Source organism: Giraffa tippelskirchi, chromosome 7, assembly GCF_054371585.1.
Source record: "Giraffa tippelskirchi isolate mGirTip1 chromosome 7, T2T-mGirTip1v1.2.pri, whole genome shotgun sequence".
Classification (NCBI taxonomy): domain Eukaryota; kingdom Metazoa; phylum Chordata; class Mammalia; order Artiodactyla; family Giraffidae; genus Giraffa; species Giraffa tippelskirchi.
This window is the reverse complement of record NC_137281.1, coordinates 132,322,927-132,350,327: the sequence shown is the minus strand read 5'-3', so window position 1 is coordinate 132,350,327 and position 27,401 is coordinate 132,322,927. Positions and strand designations below refer to the sequence as shown.

At 42.7% G+C, this 27,401-nt stretch overlaps 1 protein-coding gene and 1 long non-coding RNA gene across 6 annotated transcripts in view; both read left to right on the top strand.

Moving 5' to 3' along the window:
- L3HYPDH (trans-L-3-hydroxyproline dehydratase) overlaps positions 1-27,401 on the top strand; it is a 132,266-nt gene that overhangs the window by 57,442 nt on the left and 47,423 nt on the right. The window lies entirely within an intron of this gene.
- Positions 13,551-24,219, top strand: LOC145513411 (uncharacterized). Its single transcript, XR_014059374.1, has 3 exons — positions 13,551-14,397; positions 18,609-19,458; positions 22,519-24,219. It is a non-coding gene; the product is annotated as an uncharacterized LOC145513411 (long non-coding RNA).

The window sequence follows — 27,401 nt, the reverse complement described above, 5'->3', positions numbered from 1 at the left end:
ATGATGGCAAATGCATGCAAAATGCTTGCATGTGGTCTGATTTTGTGATGCTATAGATTTGTTTTTAGAAAATAAAACATCCCAGGGAGTGTGAGTCATGCTCACTGTATTCTGAAGGAAAGTTTCTCTGGACACAGTATATTTTAGCCTTACTCTGCATATTCAGGTCCTCTTGCTTTTTCCTCAAGGGGAGATCTCTTTTGAGCAAGGCCAAAAAACTTGTCATGTTAAAACAGAAAGCACAACAGCAGCGCTCTCCCTGCCCCACTTTTCCTAGTAATTTCACAGCCCTGTGCTGGGAGTGTCAGAGTTGGCCTTCCTGGAGGGGATACAAGAGGGCATTATGGAGCCGGCTGATGCTAACTGGCGGAACCCGGCTGGCCTTAGTGAGGCCGTGTGAGGTGACAGGCTGCACTGGACGGAGGCCAGAATGAGCTGCATCCTCCTGGAGGACAGAGAGACAGAGGTCACTCCATCCCCACTCCTGGGGAGCAGCACGACCTCCCCAGCCACTGTGGGAGGCAGCTGAGTCTCTTGGCTGCCTGTCCACGTGCATGTGAATGGCTCTCTGGAGGAACAGAAACTGGCCACGGTGGAGCATTTTTCTCTCATGTCATCATCCACCCTGATCCTTCTGCTGAGAAATCTGTGAAAAGTCAAGGATAGGCCTGGTGAAAAGAAAATTGAAACAAAACACATTCATGCATCTTTCTTCTGCGCACGTACCTTCCCCAAATACTGAGGTCCCCATGGCTCTATTTGAGGGCTGCATACATGGTGGTCAGAAGGCTCTCTGGAGAAGTTCCATGCTGTTGGCTTGGTTTTCCTTGTCTCTGTGTGTGGTAGAAGGAGTTAGTTGAGGGGTGGGAATAATCTCTTTTGGAATAATGTTTTACGATCCTGTTGGACCTTACATTCTCAAGCACAAGTTAAATGTTGAGTGCTTGCATCAAGGTAGAACAGAGGCCTGTTGGCTACTACACTTTAGGGAAAAACTGCAACCTCAGCTCATGCCTCATTGGATTCTCCTGCCCAGGCTCAGTCAGAACCCCAGCAAAACTGGAAGGTGGAAACAGGGTGCTGGCCAATTCTACCTTTCCCATGAAAAAGTTAATGGTGTTCCCACCAAACTGACTTTAGCACCAGCCAGAGGACCCAGGACTGGCAAAGCATTCATTCTTTTTCCTAGAGAAAAAGAAGGCCCTAGTGCCTAAGTAAAGGTGAGACTTGAGCCCATCCCCAAATAACTATGGACTCAAGGCAGTTACAGTACTTGTCTGGTCCTGGCCTTTCCAAGTAAATGTGGTTGTAAGTTTTAGCATAAGAACATTGTTATTCTTAAGTAGTACACTATCAATTTCTGTCTTGGTTTCAAAATAATCTACGTGTATCAACAGTCAGAAGTGAGATACTTTGAAAAGAATGATTGAAAACTGGGAATAAGCTTTTACAAATATTATCTCATTTAATCTCCATAACCGTCTGTCAGGAAGGTACTATTACAAGCTCCAGTTTACATACGTGGGAACTGAGGGCTGTTAAGCTTGAACGATTTTTCCCAGAGTCACAGACAGCAAGATGAAGTGATGGAAACTGAATATGGAGTTGGCTCCAGAGGGCTCAAGTTTAACCTTTCAGTAACACCAAGAAGCACGCCGGGAAGGGTTATGAGGGCTCACGGGAGAGACACCAACAGACTAGGGGGTGAGCGCGAGGGCTGAGACTGGGAGAATTCTCCTAGGACTCAGCACCTTGCTCAGTCCTGAAGGATGGGAAGAAGTTAGAAAGGCAAGAAGGGTCAGAGGTGGGAAATATGATTAACCAGAAAGGAGAAGGGGATGTTCAAGTGCTCAAAGGTCAGGGGGATCACAGCCAGGCATAGGAATGCTGAGTGGTACTGTACACTCGGATCCTTGAGTTCTGGTTGGACTGAGTGAGGGGGTAAGGTGGTGGGCAGAAGTCAAGGTGAGAATTAAAACAGGAGAGCTTTCTAATGCATGCCAGAGAGCGTTTCATTTTGAAGGTTAAGGGTAGCCAGTAAAGGATTTTAAGCAGAGGTCAGGGTGGTAAGCTTTGCATTTCAGAAAGACCACTGCTTGTTTAGGGAATCTGCAGGGAATGAGAGCCCAGGGTGTGGCAGCAGGGTCAAATGTGAGACATAGGACTACTTAGGTGAAAAGTGAAACTGTTAGTCACTCGATCATGTCAGACTCTTTGCGAGCCCATGGACTGTAGCCCGCCAGGCTCCTCTGTCCAGGAAATGCTCCAGGCAAGAATACTGGAATGGGTAGCCATTCCCTTCTCCAAGGGATCTTCCCGACCCAAAGATTGAATCTGGGTCTCCTGTGTTGCAGGTGAATTCTTTAGCATCTGAGCCACAAGACTAGTTAGGAGACAGTGCTTGATAATCTGCTAAGAAATGAGGGCACAGATGAAGAGTGGCCAATGGGGGTGGAGAGGAGGGAATAGACTTGAGAGCTGTTACAGTGAGTGGAAGGACTGGCTGAGTGGGGAGAGGGAAGGACAGGGAGTGTAAGGAGCGTTCATGGTGAAATACACTTACACGTGTCATGATGTGGTGGGGCGGGGGGAGAGGGGGCAGGGCTGGGAAAGAGATGGAGAAGGGTAATGAGAGCGACTTAGAACCTCATAGAGTTTGAAATAACAATGGGACATCCAGATAAACATTCCAGTAGGGAGAGAGGATTGGCTAAATGAGTCTATGACTCTAGAGACAGGCTTGGGATGGGGAAATAGGTTTTATATTTTAATCCCCCTGTGGTATTTGAGGCTCTGGGGTCGTGCCAGTTTTTCTCTCTTGATCCAAATTCACTCTCTCCAGTCATTTTCAGATGCTGAAGTTGAGACTGCAAACCATGTTTCTGCTTTGCCAGTTGCCTTTTCTGTAGGCTTTGCCACCAGAGGGCAGCTGTGGGGCTGAGGAGAGAGAGCTGAGGCTCCCTTCTTCACTCCAGCAGTTGCAGTTCAAGCCAGTAGTTGTCGGGGCCAGAGTACAGTTTTTCTAACACTTGCGGAACCAGCTTCCTGTTGCTCGCCTTTGAGGCATTCCAGCCCCCAGCTGTGATCCCTTCCCCATGGTCCAGGTCCCACCTCATGGGGCCTCTTCTCTAAATGTTACCTCTTCCTTTTGTACTTTCAGTCCTAGAGGTAGAATTTCTTCCTGCTACACCTTAGAGTTCTCTTGTCACCCTTTCAGTTAACTAGTTAACGACTTTATGCCTAGGTAACAATTCTATATATTAATGTATCTCAGTTAAAGTAACTGGTGTGGTTCTGTCTCCTCACTAGACCCTGACGTTGTAGGTGAATATGGGGAAACCATAGGAAAGTGTGGAGGGTAATGAAGAGAGCTTTGCAAAGGATCCTGGGGCCACCTATATTTAAGGGCTGCCAGCCCTAAAGGAGTGGACCAGGAAGATGCTGAAGAATCCAGAAGATTCTGTGTCTAATGGGAAAAAATCAACCAAGGAGGGAACATTCAGACTAGAGAGAGAATTATTAATGGGGCAAGGTTCCTGAGAAGGTGGAGGAAGTAGGCTTTTTCCTGGAAAGGAAAGGAAAAGAATGAAGATGAGTGAAGGGCAGATGGGGAGGTCATGGACTGAGAGTGCAGGATGTGGAGAGGAGGTTTGCAATAGAGGATGGAAGAGAGGGCCAGGGGTTTCCTGGGGGACAGCGGGAGGGGGCAGTCAGAGGACAGGAAGTTGCCATGACTCTAACCCACATCACTGTGTGTGTGTGTGTGCTGTTAGGACATAGAAGCCTTTGGTAGGGTGTTGACAATGAGATTAACTCAAGGGAAGGAGTTTGTGCCAGGTGCTCAAGAGATGTGGGTACGAGCACGAGGGCGATTACGTGAAGGACCCTGGGCTGTGGCTGGCTGGCTAGAAAACGAAGTGAAGCTCATGGGGGCTGATGTACAAAACCACACAACTCTGTTTGAGCTTGTGAGCGTGTGCATAGGGTTGAACTCTCTTTAAAGCCATAAAAGGAAAAGTTTCCAAATATACTCTGGCCAGGCAGAAGAAAATCCCCCACAGAGACGGGACACTAGTTTTAATAAAACGTGGTGGTTCATTTTTAGTTCCAACCTAATTTACAAATTACCCAAGTCAAACAGCTTGTAAATCTGTATATTTAAAGTCCTTCTTTATTTAGGAAAGGAGATGTTTTTGAGAATTAGTGTAATAAAAAGCTTAGAAAACTTTAGAACACCTCAAATATGAAGAACCAGGAATATTGTTGGAATGAACACTACTTTTTCTTTTACTATTTAAACTTTCTTGTGGCTGAGATCAAGTCTGATAAGCACTTTAACTTGGGCAAATAACGACAGTAATAAAATACTATGTCACTGCAAAATATACTAAATGCCTGGGCTTCCGAACTTTTCCAATAATTTTCTTGTAAATGCATTTGTATGGGGATAGTTTACCCCTAGGACAGACTATAATTTAAAAAACTTGAATTCACTACAGCCCAATAAATTACTGTTTCCCCTTAATGTTGGCAACTAGTGATTTATTTTAGTCAAATTACAGATCTCACTAGGCATGCTTTACTGTATATGTACTTCCCTGGGGAAGTACATATAAAAGGAAGACTTTTTAGTGTATTATTTGGAGGAACCATAAAAGCTATTAAATTCATAACTTAATTCGCACGTGAATTCCTAGTTTGCTCTGATTTGTAGAATGTTTTGTACAAAATGGCTGTTATACTTGCATTATCCACAAGCAACTAAAATATGCAACTATTAGTAATTCTTACATTCTTAGAATAGAACTTCGTTGCTAAATATTTTCGAATGTGTCTTTTTCACTTTTGCAATCCTGATTATGGAAAGCTATTTATGTAATTTATATCTGAGACTCACTTTTTCATTGACACAAAATCTATTTTAATGCTTCTCTTATCACAGGTTTATCTAAGAAGGGCATAGGAAAAATATTTAAGCTGAAATAGGTGTAGTTTTCTTTCATTCAATCATAGAGGCATTTGAAAAGAAAATGTATCCAGAAAAATGTATGAAAAGGTGAATGTAGTATAAACGATGAGATACTAAACAGTTTAGGGTAGGGGGGATCCAATGCCATGAAGCGCAGCTATGCCATCACCTAGAGAGTATGAGTATTACTGCATTGGGGACCACGGTGGTGAACAGTGTAGGGATCTTCACATACCTGACAGAAAAGAAATTACTTACTAGAAAAAACACAAGTTAGACAAATATACGTTCAACTTATAGCTCAGCCACTAACTAGCTTTTGACTTTGGTCAGCTTTAACTTAGTCACCATTTTTTTGTCTGAAAATTAGAGACAAAGGATCTCAGAAGGATCTCTCAAGGTCCTTGTGAAAAACCATTGTGATTACAGGTGTTGAGTGCTAGCACCTGGAAAACTTGAGGGCACAGCGGCCTCCTGTCTTTCTGGGTCCTACCCTCCTCTAGTCTCAGGTTCTGACCAAATGAATCTGGGGAGACATGGAGTAAGATTTTGCTAGAAATTAAAAGGCAAATGTCACCAACAGACCATCATCCTTTGACTGACTGCAAACTTTCAAATGTGGAACTATTTATATTTTGAAGACTTGATGCAAAATGTGTGATGGAGAAAAGTTTGTTCTAGAAATTGTCTCCTTAAAAGGGACAGTGGATAGCACTATCGATTCCTCCACAAGTGCCTTGTCATAGAAGCCCCCAAGAATCGTCACTCTAATTTGGAAGCATGACTGAAAATGCAGACTTAAAATGCAGTTGGAATAATCAGGAACATTGGACCGATCAACCTGGTTATTTGAGGCATAGAGGAGAAAATCTCTTGTCAAAAATAGCTTGGCTTAATGGCTCCTTTGTTACCATATCCTTTCCAAGGACTAGCAGTGTGATTATTTCATTTGACTGTTTCTCAGAACCATCACGGAGAAGGCAATGGCACCCCACTCCACTACTCTTGCCTGGAAAATCCCATGGACGGAGGAGCCTGGTAGGCTACAGTCCATGGGGTCGCTAACAGTCGGACACGACTGAGCGACTTCACTTTCACTTTTCCCTTTCATGCACTGGAGAAGGAAATGGCAACCCACTCCAGTGTTCTTGCCTGGAGAATCCCAGGGACGGCGGAGCCTGGTGGGCTGCCGTCTATGGGGTCGCACAGAGTCGGACATGACTGAAGCGACTTAGCAGCAGCAGCAGCAGCAGCAGCAGAACCATCAAAAAATCAATCCCAGTTGCACCATTGGTTGACCTTCTCCACAGCAGCTGTTCCTTCTTCTCTTCCTCATCAATTTGAGTCTTTGCAGGACTTGACAGCTGAAAAGGATTTTCCTGTTGGTAACTTCCTTAGGCATGTGAGACAGGTTTCATCCATCTCTCCTCAGTTCTTGGCCTTCTCTTCTTGATGGCAATTTCAACCCTCCCGTGAAGATCCGTCACCCACAGTGCTCCCCACATTCTTGGCAGGTACTGATACCTCCAGAATCTCTCTCCTGGACCCTTTCATGATTAGTCCCCATTTCTATTTGTCTGCTCAACACCTTCACATTCATGTCTCACAGGTACCTCGAACCTCTCTGAGCCGAAGCTGAACTTATCTTTTCTCTTAACCATTCTTCCTTGTTAATGACATCACTATTCTCTTGGGTACAGGCTTAAAAGCTTCAGCTTCTCTTTTGCCTTCAAAATTTAAGCAGTCTCTGTGTTCTATATAGTCTGCCTTCATAGAAAGACTTTCAGATAGACTCCCCACTTAAATGTTTATGCTTTCTGCTTTATCTCAGACCCTTATTAGCTTCTCCCAGGACTCCTGCAATAGCCTTCTGAAGAGCAGCCCAACTTTATCCCGTTCCACAGACTCTTGCCCACACTCAGCTCTAATGTTGGTGCTCCCCTACACCAGCATCTTTGTGATTCCTACTGCGTAGGGATCTAACATTCAGCTTCTCATTGCCCACATGAAGTCTCTATGCATTATGAGCCCAACTTACTTTCTGCTCCCTTATCTCTACTTGTATTCCAACCAAACCACTTGAAACCAGCTTTTTATTGATCACTTACTATGTTTTAGATACAATGATAAACATTTAAAAATACTTCATTTAATCCATGTACCGTATGATGGTATTATTTTGCCCATATTACAAATGAGGAAATTGAGATTGCCTAAAGTGTTACGGTTAGTAAGGAGCATTGAGAAAATTTAAATCTGAACTCCCCAAATAGACCCTATCCTTATCTGCCTTTCTATAAGTCAGAGATGAGTTGTTACTCAGTTCTTGTCTTGGCCAGAGAATTATGTAGTGATGTTGGTAACAAAGTGGACTCTTTCCTGTGTGTATGGACACAACATTAACCAGTATCTTCCCCTCTTTTCATTTGTTATGAAATCTGAGGGTGTTCAACATGGAAAAGCACTCAAAATGATAGAACCTAGCAATTTGACTCCATAGAAAATGTATGAAAACACATGTTCATGCAAAACCTTGTGCAGTATTGTTCATAACAGGCAAAATGTAGAAACAGTTCAGTGTCCGTCAACGAATGAATGGATAAACAAAATAGGTATATAAATACCTATACAATTGAGTTACTCAAATAGAAAGGAATGAAATTCTGATGCATACTATAACATGGATGGACTCTGAAAATATGCTAAGTAAAAGAAGCCATTCGTAGAAGACTGTATATTGTATAATTCCATTTACAGAAAACGTCAAGAACAGGCAAATCCATAAACACAGAGTTGATTAGTGGTTGCCTAGGGCTTGAGGGGAGAGAATGAGGGGAGATAGGGAGTGACAGTTAAAGGGTGTGGGGTTTCTTTTTGGAGTAATGAAAATATTCTAAAATTGATTGTGGTGATGGTTACACAATCTAGTAAATATACTAAAAGCCATTGAATTGCACACTTCAACTGAGTGAATTATGTTGTGTGAATTACATTTCAATGATGCTATTATTTTAAAGTGATATCAAGGATTATTATGGAATTAAGAGACATGCTAGTCAATTTTTACATAAGGTATTAAAAATTCTGTATAGAAAAGAAATTCAACACTTGAATAGGCAACTACCAAACTTTCTTATTCTTGAAATAGATTATAAGGAAGCAGAAGAGATGAAACGGAAAAGCTATTTGGTTCTTTGCACAGAGCCCTAGGATATTTTACTTTGAGCAAAGATTATGCTTTGGTTTAGATCAGACAGGAAATACATTTTCAAAAATACTTTTTACTCTTCTATACTTGAAAAGGCAAAAATGAATATTTTACCATTTGGATAATGATGAACTTTTATTTTTAGCTTTGGTATTTTAATTTTAAAAGGCGCTTAACACAAATGAGCATTTTTACCCAGCTAGATATATGTGTTTTAACACAGTTTTAAACTTATCTAAGAATATTTAACAACTGAGCTATACATGGAAGCTATTAAAAAAAAAAAAAAAAAAAAAAACCAGCTGTGGTGTTAATGACTATTGCGTACTCCCAGCCAACTGAGATTTGACAGAACATTGGACTCCAGAAGCCCTATAAGTGAATAACACGGGAAGTAGTTATAAATAGGAAGAGTATCAGATATTCGCCAAAAGACACAGATTCTGGTGTGACCACACAGAAAGGAGTAGGAACAGCATCAGAGTTTCTGACAAGCTGACTGAACCTTGGACACAAGGACAGCAATAAAGATATTATGTTCTCCTGAGCAGATGTTAGGGGCTAGCTCAGTCCGCATCTCTTACTTGGCTCCTTTCCAGCTCCCCAGGAGGGAAAGCCAAGCGTGGGAAGATGAAGTGGGAGACTTGGGTTCTGATGCTGGCCTCCCTGTATTCTTAAGAGCTGGAATGGCAGGGACCATCCACGTGCTGCAGACATGCTGAAAGAGTCTAGGGAGCCTGGAGGACCCCTGACCAACATGCACAAAGCCAAGTGGTTTTGTCCTGCCCGCCATCCTGACGATGGTGCCTGTGGCCCTTTGAGTTTCTTCCGACAATCTTATACTCCAGCCCCGCTGAGGTTCTCATCATTTCCAAACACACTTGATCTGATACTGCTGCGTCTGGGCACATACCATTCCATTTAGTCAGAATTTCCCTCTTCTTCGTCTGCAAACCTCCTACTCATCCTTTCAAACTCACCTTTTCTGTGGAGCCTCCTCAGCTCCCTCAAGCAAAATTCATCATCTCCACCTCTGTCCTCCCAAAACTCGCTCCATCACAGCCCTTAGACCAAGCATCATTCTCCCTCCCCAGACAGTCAGTTTCTCAAATACCACGGTTACATGTATATTTTACAGTATTTATCACTTTGCTTGTCTGACATATAATTAGTACTTAATAAATGTTTGTTGAATTCCACTAGATTGAGATTCTGATATGCAGTCTGAGAATAGAGATGAGTAAACCAGCTGCCTGGCTCAGAAGGAGCTACAAGTGTGTGTATTTAATGTTAAGAGATTACTAAACTGAATAGCCAAAGCCAGAGGACCAGCTGCCTCTCATGGGAATATTCTGGGCATCAAGAGGAGAGAGAGTTGTTCAAATCATACTATAGTGAGCATATCAGTTTGCCGGGATTGCCACAACCAAGTACTGCAGACTACAGTCAGTTAAACAATAGAACCGTTTTTTTCTTCTGATTGTAGAGATCAGGAGTCTGAGTCCCCAGCATCCACAGGGTTCATTTCATTCTGAGGCCTCTTCTAGGCGGCTTTCTTCTCTCTCCATCTTCACAGGGCCTTTCCTCTGTGTGCACCTGTGTCTTAATTGCCTCTTCTTACCAATCATATTGGATTAGGGCCCACCCTAGTGACTTCATCTAACCTCAGTTACCTCTTCCTCTTTAAAGATCGTATTTCCAAAGACAGTCATACTCTGAGGTGCCAGGGATGGGGTCTCCCACATATGAATTTTGTTGTTGTTCAGTCCCTCCGTTGTATCCGAATCTTTGCGACCCCATGGACTGCAGCGTGCCAGGCTTCCCTGTCCTTCACCATCTCCCAGAGCTTGCTCAAACTCATGTCCATTGAGTCGTGATGCCATCCAACCATCTCATCCTCAATTTTTCCCAGCAGCAGGGTCTTGATTCCAATGAGTTGGTTCTTCGCATCAGGTGGCCAAAATATTGGAGCTTCAGCTTCAGCATCAGTCCTTCCAATAAATATTCAGGGTTGATAGCCTTTAGGATTGACTGGTTTGATTTCTTTGCTGTCCAAGGGACTCCTGTGAATTTTGAAGGGATGCAATTCAGCCCACGGATGTGGGTAACCACCTACTTTGCCTGAGGTTAAGGTGTGCCTGTACTTCAGATCTGCAAACTCTTTTTATCTCCCTTGAACTTGAATTCAGATCTGAGCAGTGTTGACAGAGACCCTTCAAGCACACACTGAGATGGTAATTGGAACTGGCAAATGGGAAGCCTGGATGCTAATGCAGATTTTCTCCTCACTGTTGTCCAGGCTGAGGCGATTTGCCTCAGAGCTCTTTCCTGGGATGGCGGGAGGTACCTGGGCTCTACCTCTATTACAGCCTTTATTTCACAAGCTGCTTTTATACCACAGAGGGTATAAGTCTTTGCCAGCATTTGCTCTCATTTCTTTCTGGTGAGCACTACTCGGCACCAAACTAGCTTAGTGCTCATGAAGGAGGCTGGAGGAGGAAAGATGACCTGATAAGCTACCACTGTGAACAGTTAAAAACACCGAGCCCTAGGGGGTGGACCGAAAGCTAGGTGAGTTGGAGTAGCACATCATTCAAGGGTAGGTGTCTCTTTTAATGTAGAGCAGGGGTCCCCAACCCCCAGGCCACAGACTGCGCCACATAGTAGGAGGTAAGTTGCAGGCGAGCAAGTGGAGCTTCATCTGTATTTACAGCTGCTCCTCATCACTTGCATTACCGGCTGGGCTGCGCCTCCTGTCAGTTCGGCGGCAGCAGGGTCTGTGTAATGCACTTGAATCATCCCCAAGCTCTCTACCCCTGCCCTCCACCTTTGGTCTATGGAAAAATTGCCTTCCATGAAACTGGTCCCTGGTCCCAAAAACACTGGGGCCCTCTGATACAGAGCAAAAGAATCATTATAATATTGTGAAGCCGTTCAGGATGGATTCCTCTTGGAAAGAGCAATGCTGTAGTGATTTCCTAAGTTTGTGTTTATATGGTTGGCCCTCCAGAGATGATCATCCCCTCCTTTAGTTAAATATTTCTCCAAGTGAGGTTCCAGGCCACTGGTGGTAGACTCACATGGGGATTGTAACGAAACAGTTTCCTTTGTACCTCGTGATGACTGAATTGGGATCTCTGGGTGGATGTAGGAAATTCTAATTTGCCAGTGTTGTTCTTACCCAAACATGTGCGAACCACTGATTAACTGCCTGGAAATGTAGGAGAGGCACTGCCAGGTGAGTGGTTCTGCTTGGATTGTGGCCTTATGATCCATTCAGCCTTCCTATGGGTGCGGTTCACAGAGAGACTCAGACAGACTGACAGTCACAAAGTCCAGGTACCAAGGCCCCAGCTCCTGAATCACACTCTGGGACTCTGCCCACAGCTCCAATTGATCTCTCTTCCTTATCCCCTTATTCTTTGAAGTCACAGCTTGGATCATCCCTCATGTAAAAAAAGAAAAGTGCCTGAAAGTTTCCTAATCCTGAAATGGCTCAATATTGGTGGTGGTGCAGTCAGTAGAAGGGAACTATCACACCCAGCCTCTGGGAACGTTAACTGGTACGATTTCTTCCAGAGGGCATTTTGGCAGTGTGCAGTGAGAAACTCTGAATTCTATTTCCAGAAATGAATCCCAAGGGTGAACAGAGAGATTCTGTCAAAGACTGTATACAAGAATATTCATCAGAGCCTTATTTGTGATGGTGACACATGTTCAACAGATAGGAAACTTGTCAAAAAACTTGTCATAAAATTAAAATGTTAAGTAATCATTTAAAATTCTATTGTCACAAAATACCTAACAGGTTGGAAAATACATTTGATTAAGTTTTTTTAAAGTAGGGCAAAAATCTCTCCACGTACATAATTCCAATTCTCCTGCCCCCTGCCATACACACACACACACACAATTGTCTAGCTCCATCTGAAAAGAAATATACATAGTTGTTAAAAATGATTATCAGGGGCTTTCACAGGTAGCTAAGAGGGCAGGAACTCTGAGGATTCCATCACCCAAGTATTCCATAAACTTACATTAATCTATTGCTGTCATCTGCACTTGAGCTGAGAGCAGTGAGCTGCAGTGAACAGAAACTTGGATTTGGGGTGGAGGTGAAAGCAGGCAGTTGGAAAGCAGAACACTTAGGGCAGCAGCTCTCAAGCCTCAGTGTGTAAAAGGATCACCTGGGGAGCCGGTTAAAATGCAGAGCCCTTCTACAAATCCACCACTCATAGAAATTTCTATGTAAGAGATAGGGCTTAGTAATTTTCATTTTAATAAGCCCCTGGTGTAATTTTGCTACAGGTGACCTGAGGGTAGTGGCACCTGGAGGAAGTATAAGCCAGAGAGGGGTCCCCAGAGGAGATCTAGGGAAGCAAAGCGGGCTGGGAAGCTAGGGTGAGGGGTAAAGAAAGAGGTATCAGATTTCAGCAAGTTCCTTTCCGTACCATATGAACCAGGACGATTTACTGGAGTGTCAGGACTCTTTGAGTAGTCTGAAAGCCCTTTGTAGGATAACTTTTAGGATACAGTTATCATTTTAAATACGATTTCCAATGGAAAATATGTTTCAAGTTTTAAAAACGAACTTCCATCTGAACTTTTGGAATTCAATTTGTTCCTGTCCTGAGGACTATCTATTCCAACCACCATTGCCATAAACCTCCCAACCCTGATATAGCTCTTTAGATGCCCTTCAATTGTTCACATTGCTTTTTAGCTCATTTATAAAAATAGAAAAGAGGAGAAATCTATTTTTGACCAAAAAAAAAAAAACAAACAAACCCCAGATATTCACTGCTAAACATAAGATTACATTTCATCTCAAGCCAAAAAACTGAGTTAGGTTTGAGCCTCTGTTTTTCTTTTTTCACAAGGAGCTTTAGATTTTTGCCTTTTTGAAAAGTGATAGTGTGAAGAATAGGGAGGAATGTAGCTTTAAGATTCTGATCAGCTTCTTTAGATTTGGTCTTGAATTTGGAAGGGTTCCTTAAAATTTTATAAATTTCAGATTCAATAGCTCTAAAGAAGAAATTATTGAGCAAATCTCTTTTGACAGGCATGGAGTAGGAAATAAGAAAAGCTGCCAACATTGAATGTGTATACAAAGAATGTGCTGTCGTACAGTTTGCTGGTTATAATAAGTTGTTTAAAGGAAAGTTCAGACATGATTTGGAAGCAAGTTTGAAAGTGTTGGCAGTGGGGTGTGTTGGGGCGGCAGTTGTTCCCATCTGTCTTGACTGTGTACAGATGATGGTGAGATTAAAGGGGCTCCCAAGGTGCCACCCTTTCCTCATATTTTAATTCATTTGCAAAATGTGCTGTGTTCAGTCGCTCAGTCCTATTCCAGTCTTTTTGGCCCCGTGAACTGGAGCCCACCAGGCTCCTCTGCCTGTGGAATTTCCCAGGCAAGAATACTGGAGCGGGTTGCTATCTCCTACTCCAGGGGATCTTTGTCACCCAGGGGTAGACCCCTAGTCTCCTGTATTGGCAAGTAGATCTTTTATCACTAGCGCCACCTGGGAAGCCCCCGTTTGCAAAATAAAAATTATAGGCCCCAAGAACTGAGCTAGATGGTCACGGTTTAAACTATCAAGGACAAAGGGTGCTTAGACAAGACTTTGCAAACTTTAAAAGCAAAATCTTTGGTTCAAACAGTCCTTTTGCTAAAGCAGAAGCAGAGTCTGGCCCCTCAGTCCTTTGAACACCCCCAGAGTAGACATTTGTAGGATTCTTCAGTTCCAAGCAGCAGAATCTGACTCTGGCCCATTCTTCGAATTGCTGAGAAAGCTGAAGAGCTAAGCTTCAGAAAGGACTAGAAGCTCCTGAGTTCTGGACAGCAAGAGCTAATGGCAGTCTCTTCAGGGCCTGTCACTGGAACCAGGTTTGGCATTCCTCAGCTCTGTGTGCCTTGCTTGGGCCACATGTCCATGCTTCGATTTAGGAGTGTGGGAGCCTTCTGATTGGCCCCGCACTGGTGGAAGAGGATGGTTAGGAGAAGAAAGAGGAGCTGACAGTAGGACACTGAAACTTGTGTGTCCACTACAGTAGCCCTTTGATGTCTCCTCCAGCCTCCAGATTCTAGGATTACTGTTCCACCATCAGAAAATTCCCACTTGCAACAGTGAGTCAAAATGGCCTCAAGCTCTGTTCTAGTTTCAATTTTTAATCTCAGAGAATAGCATCATCAACATAGAAGTGAAAAAAAAAGTATCAGGTGGGCAATTCAGTGTCTTTTGCAAATTTTTAAGATTAAATATTTGTAAAGTCTCAGACTTTTGGTCAGATTATGTTTGAATTTTGTGTGCCCTTGGGTACATTTTCTTACTTTTCCTGAGCCTCAGTTTCCTCCTCTGTAAAATACGAGTCCCTGGGTTTTTATTGGGTTGTTTTAGGACAAATGCTTAGTGTAGTGCCTAGCCTTATTAAATGATACTTATTATTCTAAAATGAAGTTTCCTCTGAAATGTTAATCATGCAAACTTATACAGCCATATTTTAATGAGTTCATTTTCATAAATTCATTAAAACTTGGAGATAGGGTAAACAGATAGTTCTTGATTCTCAACAACCAAGCCCAAAGGGACTAAGGAAGTGAACGGTAGCAATTCACTGATTCACTAAAGCTGCAGATTTGTGGTCTGTGAGCACAGGCATGCCACGGGGATTATGTCCAGGTACACAGCTGGTATTTATATTTGACAGCAACTGAGGCAACATGATGGAACTATTACAGATCCTCACCCCAAAGACTCACCTGGCTTTTCCTGAAAAGGCTTCCTCTCCAGTGCCTCCCACATAATGGCATGGATACCATATTTCTATAGAATATTACAGAATCAAAATCCCGTATATCCTCTGTCCTTTGGCAAATGGGAGAGGTTGCTGTGACTCTTTGAAACATCATTGTGATGACTAAACTACAGATGTGTTCCAGGCCAACACTGCATCTTGGGAGTTACGAAACCCCACGCTTCCGGCAGCAGCTCACTAAAGGATTTTAAAACAAAGAGGGGCTGAAGTCTGGGGAGAGAATTCCACTCACTTAGTTCATCACAAGCACCTTATTAGGAATGGGAAATGGGCAAAGGAACTGCTTCTAATGCAGATTTACAAATTATCCTGGTGTGACCAGAATTATGTCAGAGAAAGAGAGAGGGATTCCGGCCCCTCCACTGAACACACTTCCTTCCCGTGGAGAGTGTGAGTTGGAAAGTTTCCCTTCCCTCTCACAAACGATCGTGTTCAAAGGCTCAGCATTAACCCTCCATGCTGCCTTCTTGAGCTCTCAGAAGAAACAGGTGATTCAGCACCTCTAGTCTCCTTGGGGGGCCATGGAAACCCAAGAAATACTAAGACCAAGCAGGAATCAGTATGAGATAAAAACTCATTTCTGCAGCTCGCAGGCCCGTGGGGATGGACAGCTGTGTGAACTTTCTGCACACATGGCCAAACCCCTTGCTCAGCTAGAGGAGATTTCAATCAACAAGCTTATCTGCGCTTAATGGAACCGTGTCCAAATTTGTCACCAGGCCATGTTCGAAGGAGCAAGCAATTGGTTGAAGTCATTTCAGATGCAGGAAATCCTGTGTTTACTACCTAGGAAATGCTACATAAAGGTTGGGATTTTTTTCCCCTTGTAATGCTCTTTCGAACTGAAATTTTGCAGCAGGGCCACCACTGATAAGAAGAACATGGCTTGGGAAATGACCGTATGGTAATAGTCAATCATACACAATAGGCCTTACTTCTTTGTCCGCATTCCTGGTTCTCAAAGTTGGTTGATACAATTGTTCCCTTCAAGGAGTCCAGTCACTTACAGGTTCATGTCTTGAGTACCCATGCCTTCAGGGAGGTGTTGCCATCTCCCTGTTGTTGTTCAGGCACTAAGTCGTGTCTGACTCTTTGCAGCCCTGTGGACCGCACTGCACTAGCTCCCCTGTCCCTCACTATTTCCTGGAGTTTGCTCAGATTCATGTCCATTGAGTTGATGATGCTATCTAACCATCTCATCCTGAACACGTCTAAAAGGATGTAGGAGAGAAATGCCTTGAAAATACTGAACTCATCTGTAGAGATAATGATGGAGAATGTATGAGAGAGACAATGAGAATCACTCAATCTCAGTTAATCCAACTGAATCAACTAAATGGACACAAAGTAGGCCTTTTCTGCAGTCACCAGGGTATGCAATAATGTCCATACTTGTGACTAAAGAGCTTCCTCTAGTCAAAAGATCAAAGGCTGCAGACAAAATCTGATGGACATTACATAGCACGGCAAAGACATGTGGTCTTATATCTAAAGAAAAAAGATACCAACAGAAGACAGAGATAGGGCACCCAGAAAAGGGCTGAGTAGATGTAGAGTCATCAGAATGTATTGAGCACTCCCCAAGAATCCCGTGTCTCCAAGTATTACAGTCTTACCATCAAGGCTGTAACTAGAGTGGGCAAGAGTTCTTCTTTTAATTAACTTAGGTGTGAGACATTCCTTTAGATTACTAATTTTGTTTTCTTTCAGTTTATTTTGCGCTTTTCTCATTGTTTAAACTTTTAGTTCATCTTTAGTCATTTCTTTTGTTAAGAAATGAAAGCATCAACATACATAACTTTGCCTTTGAATTTGGGCTGTATTCTATATATTATAGCTGTATTTTTTAAGATAACAATGTATATACTCATTATTTTATTGAGTTGCCACATTTAGAAAGTAACATACCCAAACTCTGCAATTAAATTTCAATTTCAGATAAACAAAAGTTAAACTTTTTGGTGTAAATGTGTCTCAAATATTGCATAGGACATACTTACACTAAAAAATTATTATTATCTGAAATTATAATGTAATTTGGGATCCTGTATTTTGTCTGGCAACCCTATTATAAACAGAACTTAGATGTAGTTTTGGTTAACTTTTGACCCAGTATTTCTTGAAAAAATCTTCTTCCCAAATGATGGTGATATCTTTTGTTTAAACTTTTATTATTAAATTCTGCTCTTTTTGTGCACATATGGCTTAATTTTAGGAACATAAGCATAGATGGGTGGGTGTCAACTGGGAGAAATAGTACTCCCCAGGGGACCCTTAGCAGTGTCTGGAGACATTTTTGGTTGTCACAACTTGGGAAGGTAGAGGCCAGAGCCACTGCTGAATATCCTACGATGCACACAATAGTCCCTACAACAAAGATTTATTTTGTAGAAAATGTATTGGTAATTGCCTCATCAGTTGTGTTAGTCACATCATCTCTGCTTTTTGCATATTTGACCTATCAAAGAGAATGGTGTATTGAAGTCAATCACTCAATCTAACGCACAGCGTGAGATCCTCTAGTATGACGGACCTTGTTCCAGGTGCTGGGAATCCTCAGTGAACAAAGCAGAGTAATACCGCTGACTTCATGGAGCTTTTATTTTAATGGGTGGAGTTGGAGCAGGAGACATAATAAAAAAAAAATAGTATGTAAAATATATGATAAGTGTTATGAAGGAGAGCAGAGAACAGGGATGGTTGCTAGGATATGTGTGGATTGTAATTGTAAATTGAGTGGCAAGAAGGTTACATTAGAAGCAAAATCTCAGGGAATTCCATGGCGGTCCACGGGTTAGCACTCCACATCCTTATTGCCTGGGGCCTGGGTTCAATCCCTAGTCAGGGAACTAAGATCCTGCAAGCCATATGACATAGACAAAAAAAAGAAAATTACTCTCAAGAAGATGACAGAGAAAGTGATGTGGTAGCTTAGGGAAGAGTGTTTCAGGCAAAGGAAACAGAAGTGCAAAGACTCTGATGTAGGTCAGCACTTGGTATGTCAAGGAAGAAGAGGAAGCAAAGGGAGAAAGAGGGAAAGTAATGGGGACAGATGAGGTCAGAGGGGTGATGGAGCCGGGCTGGCATCCAGACCATTTAGGACCAAAGATACTGTTGTGAGAATTGCTGCATTTATTCTAAGTGAGATAGCTAGGCAGGGCTTCAGCAGACTGCAGTGATTTTACATACACCTTGAAAACATCACTTTGTCTATTGTGTTAGGAATAGATTATGGGGGGAAAAGGCTGAAACACAGAGACTAGTTAGGAGGCCACTGCCATAGTCCAGAGGAGAAATGACGGTGCTTTGTTGCTGGTGAGGGCGGGTAACAGTGGAAATTGTAAGAACTGATTGAATCCATTAGGCATACCGACACATTGCTGGAAGGCACGCAATATGGTACAACCCCTCTGAGGGGAATTTCACAATCTTTAATAAAATGACCTAGGTGTTTACTCTTCAACTTAGTGATCCCACTTCTAGGAATTTATACTAGAAATAAACCTCCAATAATAATTAATAGAGAAGCACAAGGTTATTTATTGCAATGATATATGTAACTGGAAAATTTTGGAGATTGGTTGAATAAACTATGTTTAATCAGGGGCTTCCCAGGTGGTGCTAAAGAATTGACCTGCCAAGGCAGGAGACATAAGAGATGCGAGTTTGATCCCTGGCTCAGGAAGATCCCCTGGAGGAGGGCATGGCAACCCACTCCAGTATTCTTGCCTGAAGAATCCCATGGACAGAGGAGTCTGGGGAGGGTACAGTCCACAGAATCGCTGAGTTGGACATGACTAAAGCAACTTAATACACACACACACACACACACACACACACACACACACACATTCAGTACACACAATGGGATGCAATGCAGCCACAAACATTAATGAAGTTGAAGATCTGTGTGAATCAATATGGAGTAATTTCCAGCAGATTTTAAGCGTAAAGGCTCACTGCAAAAGAGCATACTACCTTTTGTGCAAAAAAGAAGGAAAAATAAGTGAACACTTATATTCATCATTATAAAAGAAAATGTTAAAGTTGAGCACCTACAACTTTGTTGTTGTTGTTGTTCAGAAGCTCAGTCATGTCTGACATTTGCAACCCCAAGGACTGCAACATGGCAGGCTTCCCTGCCCTCCACCATCTCCTGGAGTTTGCTCAAACGCATGTCCATTGAGTCAATGTCATCCAACCATCTCAGTCAGTGTCATTCCCTTCTCCTCCTGCCTTGAATCTCTCCTAGCACGAGGGTCTTTTCCAATGAGTCGGCTCTTTGCATCAGATGGCCAAAGTATTGGAATTTTAGCTTTAGCATCAGTCCTTCTGATGAGTATTATGGGTTGATTTCCTTTAGGATTGACTGGTTTGATCTCCTTGCAGTCCAATGACTCTCAAGAGTCTTCTCCAGCACTGCAGTTCAAAAGCATCAATTACTTGGCCCTCAGCCTTCTTTATAGTCCAACTCTCCTGTCTGTACATGACTACTAGAAAAACCATAGCTTTGACTAGACGGACCTTTGTCAGCAAAGTGATGTCTCTGCTTTTTGTTATGCTGTCTAGGTTCGTCATAGCGTTTCTTCCAAGGAGCAAGAGTCTTTTAATTTCATGGCTGCAGTCACTGTCTGCAGTGATTTTGGAACCCAAAAAAATAAAGTCTCTCACTGTTTCCATTGTTTCCCCATATATTTTTCATGAAGTGATGGGACTGGATGGCATGATCTTAGTTTTTTGAATGTTGAATTTTAAGCCAGCTTCTTTTTTCACTCTCCTCTTTCTATTCATCAAGAGGCTCTTTAATTCCTCTTTGCTTTCTGCCATTATGGTGGTATCATCTGCATATCTGAGGTTGTTGATACTTCTCCCAAAAAACTTGATTCCAGCTTGTGCTTCATCCAGCCCTGTGTTTTGCATGATGTACTCTGCATATAAATTAAATAAGCAGGGTGACAACATACAGCCTCAATGTACACATTACCCAATTTTGAAACCAGTCTTTTGTTCCATGTCCAGTTCTAACTGCTACTTCTTGACTTGCATACAGGTTTCTTAGGAGGCAAGTAAGGTGGTCTGGTATTCCCATCTCTTTTAGAATTTTCCACAGTTTGTTGTGATCCACACAATCAAAGGCTTTACCATACTCAATAAAGCAGAAGTAGTTGTTTTTCTGGAACTCTCTTGCTTTTTTGATGATCCAGTGGATGTTGGCAATTTGCTCTCTGGTACCTCTGCCTTTTCTAAATCCAGCTTGTATATCTGGAAGTTCTCTGTTCATGTGCTGCTGAAGCCTATCTTGAAGGATTGTGTGCATTACCTTGCTAGCATGTGAAAACTGAAGTTGTGCGGTAGTGTGAACATTCTTTGTCATTACCCTTCTTTGGAATTGGAACGAAAACTGACCTTTTCCAGTCCTGTGGCTACCGCTGACTTTTCCAAATTTGCTGGCATATTGAGGGCAGCACTTTCACAGAATCATCTTTTAAGATTTGAAATAGCTCAGCTGGAATTCCATCACCTCCACTAGCTTTGTTTATAGTAATGCTTCTTAAGACCCACTTGACTTCACACTCCAGGATGTCTGGTTCTAGGTGACTGACCACACCATCATTGTTATCCGGGTCATTAAGATCTTTTTTCTGTCGTTCTTCTGTGTATGCTTGCCACCTCTTCTTAGTCTCTTCTGCTTCTGTTAAGTCTTTAGCATTTCTGAACTTTATTGTGCCCATCTTTGAATGAAATGTTGCCTTGCTTTCTCTGATTTTCTTGAAGAGATCTCTAGTCTTTCCCATTCTATTGTTTTCCTCTATTTCTTTGCATTGTTCACTTAAGTCTTATCTCTTCTTGCTATTCTTTGGAACTCTGCATTCAGATGGGTATATCTTTCCTTTTCTCCTGTGCCTTTCGCTTCTCTTTTCTCAGCTATCTGTAAGCCCTCCTCAGACAACCATTTTGCCTTGTTGCATTTCTTTTTCTTGGGGTTGGTTTTGGTCACTGCTTCCTTCAATGTTATGAACCTCCATCCATAGTTGTTCAGGTACTCTCTCAGATCTAATCTCTTGAATCCATTTGTCACTTCCACTGTATAATCATAAGGGATTTGATTCAGGTCATACTTGAATGGCCTAGTAGTTTTCCCTACTTTCGTCAATTTAAGTCTGAATTTTGCAATAGGGAACGGATATGAGCCACAGTCAGCTCCTGGTCTTGTTTTTGCTGACTGTATAGAGCTTCTCCATCTTCAGCTGCAAAGAATATAGTCAATCTGATTTGGGTATTGACCATCTGGTTATGTACACGTGTAGAGTCATCTCTTGTGTTGTTGGAAGAGGGTGTTTTCTATGACCAGTGCATTCTCTTGGCAAATCTCTGTTTGCCTTTGCTCTGCTTCAGTTTGTACTCTAAGGTCAGACTTGCCTGTTACTCCAGGTATCTCTTGACTTCCTACTTTTGCATTCCAGTCCCCTATGATGAAAAGGACATCTTTTTTTGGTTTCAGTTCTAGAAGGTCTTGTAGGTCTTAGAACCATTCAGCTTCTTTGGCATTAGTAGTTGGGACATACACTTGGATTACTGTGATGCTGAATCATTCGCTTTGTCAATGAATCGAGATCACTCTGTTGTTTTTGAGATTGCATCCAAATACTGCATTTCAGACTCTTTTGTAGACTGTGAACATTATTCCATTTCTTTTAAGAGATTCTTTCCCGCAGTAGTAGATATAATGGTCATCTGAATTAAATTCATCCATTCCTATTCATTTTAGTTCACTGATTCCTAAAATGTTGATGTTCACTTGTGCTGTCTCCTGTTTGACCACCATCCCATTTATCTTTGATCATGTTCCAAACATGTTCCTATGAAATATTGTTCTTTATAGCATTGGACTTTACTTTCACTGCCAGACACTTCCACAACTGGGCATCATTTCCACTAAATTTTAAAGCCGGGTACCTACAACTTCAGAGTTGAGTGAAAGGGACACAGGAGAGTCTATGTATATTTTTTCATAGAGTTTTGACTTTGAAAGTATGTTAGTAGACTGCATATTTAAAACAAAATTAATAAGAATAAGAAGGGGACAAAACCTAACTAAAACTGAAAGAAAATGGAAACAGATGAAACTAAGTGTATTTCAAAACATTACTATCACCTCGTGGCTCACATGGTAAAGAATCTGCCTGCAGTGCAGAGACCCGAGTTCGATTCCTGGGTCAGGAAGATCACCTGGAGGAGGGAAGGCTACAATCCATGGAGTTGCAAAGAGTCGGACAGGACTGAGTGACTATTACTTAACACTTACAAAAGGGGGAGGAAAAAAGAGCCAATCCAAGTAATTTTATGCACACATTTTTTGATTATCTTTCTCAGTCTGGAAAAGAGTGGAATGTGGGGAGGGGAAGTAGAAGAGAAAACTGTATACAAATTCTGTGCTCTTTAGTAGATTAGTTTTCAGTAGTGTTGTGTAAGAAGCAATTCAGAAGCTCTTTTATATTCAATTCAGTTCAGTTCAGTTGCTCAGTCTTGTCCAACTCTTTGCGACCCCATGAATCGCAGCACGCCAGGCCTCCCTGTCCATCACCAACTCCCGGAGTTTACCCAAACCCATGTCCATCGAGTTAGTGATGCCATCCAACCATCTCATCCTCTGTCGTCCCCTTCTACTCCTGCCTTCAATCCTTCCCAGCATCAGGGTCTTTTCCAATGAGTCAACTCGTCGCATGAGGTGGCCAAAGTATTGGAGTTTCAGCTTCAACATCAGTCCTTCCAATGAACACCCAGGACTGATCTCCTTTAGGATGGACTGGTTGGATCTCCTTGCAGTCCAAGGGACTCTCAAGAGTCTTCTCCAACACCACAGTTCAAAAGCATCAATTCTTCAGCACTCAGCTTTCTTCATCGTTCAGCTCTCATATCCATACATGACCACTGGAAAAACCATAGCCTTGACTAGACGGACCTTTGTTGGCAAAGTAATGTCTCTGCTTTTAAATATGCTATCTAGGTTGGTCATAACCTTCCTTCCAAGGAGTAAGCGTCTTTTAATATCATGGCTGCAATCACCGCCAGCAGTGATTTTGGAGCCCCCAAAAATAGTAACTGTGTTGATATGGTTAGGACTTAGCGTTCTTACTCTGGAAGGAGAGACATATAAATACAGAAGAGGAGACAAGGAGGACCCTTTGGGGATAGAGTAGAATTTGAGGTATTGGTGTGAGTTATTTCTAAAACATCTTATGGGTATATTTGTTTTGATGCACATGTATATTTCTGTGCTTCTCTGGTGGCTCAGACGGTGAAGAATCTGCCTGCAATTCAGGAGTCCTGGGTTCAATCCCTGGGTTGGGAAGATCCCCTGGAGGAGAGCATGGCAACCCACTCCAGTATTCTTTCCTGGAGAATCCCCATGGACAAAGGAGCCTGGCACAGTACAGTCCATGGGGTCACACAGAGTTGGACATGACTGAGCGACTAAGCACAGCACAGATTTCTGTGTGTGTGTGTTATATGGATATATACACGTATATGTTTCCTCACTATGTGGAAAGGGTCAAGAAGCAAAATAAATCTCGATCTCTAATAATATGCCCACTGAAAGGCATCAGAATTCCTTGGAGAAATGTCTCACTCCAAGGCTGAGGCAAGGTAGGTACAAGATAAACCTGGAAACTTTGGTTTTGTTAGAAAATCACAAAATGTTTTTTAAAAATATGATATGTTACAAGGACACAGGAGCAAGCTTAAGAGGGTTCAGTCTGGTCAAATCTAGAACAATCTGAGCATAAAAAAAATTACTGAGCAAACAAGACTTGATGAGCCCATATTAATCATAGGTAATTAACAGTGGAAGAGGTAGGAGGGATCTTGCTTACAGTAGAATATTGAGACCAACTGGTAAATGCAGAGAGAATGTTGGAACTGAACTATATCATTACTTTGTAATTATTATAAAGATTGTTTCAGCAAAAAAACACTGGTGGATGCTAAACCTATGGGGTTATTTTGGTGAGGATCAGACTGCTTATTAATTTCGAAAAAGAACAAAACCCTGTAATTAATTACATAGAGAAGAAATTGGGTAACACTTTGACTGGATGATCAGAACTTATGTCACCTATGAGCGACGGACAAAAGTGTTTCAAGATGTGATTTCTTGATACCATGTGTGGTGTCTTCTAGCTGAGAATATATTACCTAATTCTAAAAAAAAAAAAAAAAAAAAGTGAAAACTATGAAAGAAACAGGTGGGGGGGGGTGGTAGAACTTGTTTTCCTTGGCTTATGGCCCCCTTCCATCTTCAAAGGCAAAAGTCACACTACCTCTGCTTCTGTTCTCACATCTTCTCTGATCCTCCTGCATCTTTCTTATAAGGACCCTTATAAGATTTCATTGGGTCCACGTAGATGACACAGGACAGACTTCCTATCTCAGGATCTGTAATCACATCTGCACGCCCTCTTTGCCATGTAAGGTAACATATTACATATTCACAGGTTCTGGGGACTAGAACATGGTCATCTTTGTGGTGGCCATTCTCCATCCACAAGACTAGTGTTAAAAAATGTCAATGTCATGAAAGACAAAGGCTGATGAGTATAAGAGGCTAAAGAGATATGACAACTAAAAGCAATATCTGAATCTTGGACTAGATCCTTTTCTGGAGGGGTGAAATGATGTAAAGGGCATTCATTCTTATGTCAGCTGACAAAATTGGAACATGGGTGGTTGATCAGACACACATATCAATATAAATTTATAAAGCTGATAAATGTGAAATTATCTATGAATGTAGCCCTGTTCTTAGGAAATGCATACTCTAGTATTCAGGAATTAAGGGCCACGATACATGCAATTGGGATTTCCTTGGTGACTCGGACGGTAAAGAATCTGTTTGTAATTCAGGAGAGCTGGGTTCAATCCCTGGGTTAGGAAGATCCCTTAGAGGAGGGCATGGCAACCCACTCCAGTATTCTTGTCTGGAGAATCCCCGTGGACAGAGGAGCCTGGTGGGCTACGGTCCATGGGGTTGCAAAGAGTCTAAGCACAGCACACATACATGCAGTTTACCCTCAAATCATTCAGGGAAAAAAAATTACATGTGCACACATACATACAAGAACAAGAGAACAAATCAAGCAAATGGGGCGAGATGTTAATAGTAAGTGAATCTGGGAAAAGGGGATAGGATGTTTTTCATGACATTTTAATTTTTGCAGTTTTTTTAAAGTTTGAAATTATTTCCAAATAACAATTTTAAAAAAATCATTTATCCAACCTGCCATTTAGTCCTAAACTGCTGACACCATCCCTAGTGGGAAGGATGGCCATTTTCTAGAGATTTGAATGCCTCTGAGGATGGGTGGACTCAGTGTCTTATGAGGCAGCTTGTCCAGTCACTGTTAGTTGAAGGAGTTGGGAGTGTCTCTACAGGTTAGGGTGGCTCAGTGGTAAAGAACCTGCCTGGCAACTCAAGATCCTCAGGAGATGTGGGTTCGATCCCTGGGTCTGGAAGATCCCCTGAAAGAGGACATGTCAACCCACTCATGTATTCTTGCCTGGAGAATCCTACGGACAGAGGAGCCTGGTGGGCTACAGTCCATGGGTCACAAAGAGTTGTATGTGACTGAAGTGACTTAGTACACACGCATTACAGGTTAGGTGAGGTGAAATCAGTGTGTGGGTGATTTTCATCCATAGTTGCAGCCCTGACTTCTAGGGAAATAGAGAATAAGTCTTCTCCCTCTTCAAATGTGTGAGGCCCACTGCCGTGTCTCCTTCATAATTTGTGAGCTAAAAAGTTCTTGTCAGTGGATGCCTCAGAGACAGTTTTGAAGCCTCCTCACTGGGATGCGTTTGGGTTGCATCTAACATGCAGCATCCGCTCGAACAGCGCCATCCAGCTGTGGCCACCCCCCATGACGAGAGCAGGAGCCCATCCAGTGAGTTAGATTTGTTCCTTCCTCCTCTTCCAACTTCACCCTGCCCAGGTCACTGAAACCTGTACAGGGAAAAGCCGTGTCAGTGGTATGCATTGATTTTATGACTAAATCAATGCCCGTGGTTTCAGTGCCGCTTCCAGGGGGCTCTGAGGATCCGCGTTACCACGGCTGCCTGGAAAACAAAAGGAAACCCTGGAATGAGCCTCTTTGCTGCTGAAACATAATCTGCTCTAAGCAGTTGTGTGACTGTTGGACAATGCCATCAGGACAGTGTGTTTAATGCTGGTCAGTGGGCTGCAGTGACTCCCTGGCACTCAGAGACCTCTGAGGCAGAGCCATGACATCCTTTGATGGAACGTTGTAGAACTGCTCTGCCCAGCTCCCACAAAGGGAAGTGGAGGTACTATGGAAGTCTGCGAGGGTCCCAGTTCATGTACACCAGAAACAGACAACTCAAGAATGATCAGGTTCCAGTGTGTCACAGAGAAATCAGGACAGTGAAGCTTGGGAACAGTCATCTGTGGGGAGGATTTTAATGTTTGGATTTTAATGGGGATAGTTCCAGGAGTGGTCAGGGTCACCTGCATCGCATGCTTGTGAGGGAAAGTCTATGCCAGTTGCCCTGGAAGCATCATTTCTCCAGATTGCGTGGTAGAGACTCCTTCCCCTTTGCATTAATCCTTCAGCAGCACCCCAGTGAAACAGGGCCAGTCTGACCTCTCCTAGCGGTGCCGCTAGCCGACTTGGAAGGCCAAGCTCTTGGTGTGAACTCACCAGCCGTAAAAATGTCAGGTCACAAAACAGCTGGTGCATTTCAGGGTCAAATATCTCACATTCAAGGCGATAGGAGAGGACTGTTTTTCTGCAACTTTTAAGACAGTTCCAAATAATGAGGTCTTTATGATGGTGGAGTAACTAATGAAACTGGTTTGAGGGAAGGAAGAGAGCAGGAGGGAGGGAGGGGGAAAGGCAGGCTCTTCCTGTGTGCCTTCTAATGACAGTCAACCTGCAGAAACTCTCAGTCTGGAAATCCTAAAAGTTTATCATGTCAACTGCCTGTGTGTGACTAGCTCACTAGTGACCAACCCTGCCTTTGTTTCTGCCTCCCCTCCTCCAGTGGCCACCCCCCAGATAAAGTAAAGAGCTGAGACATGGACAGCAAGGTCCCTATTGGTCTTAGAGTTAATCCTGAGCTTTTAGAGGCTGGGCTGAAGACTCAAAGGGTGTTTTGTTTTTTTTAATACACCCAGATGTGAATAAACTGGGGAAGTCAAAGGGCACCCTTAGTTAACAAAGAGAGTTTTAGTCGAGTGGGTGTGTGCAAGGGAGGAGGGCAGCCTCGGCGGGTTTGGTAGGGACGTATCTGGCCAGGTGTACACGAGCTTTTCTATTTTAATTTTTATTGGAATATAGCTGCTTTACAATATTGTTAGTTTCTGCTCTACAGCAAAATGAGTCAGCCATA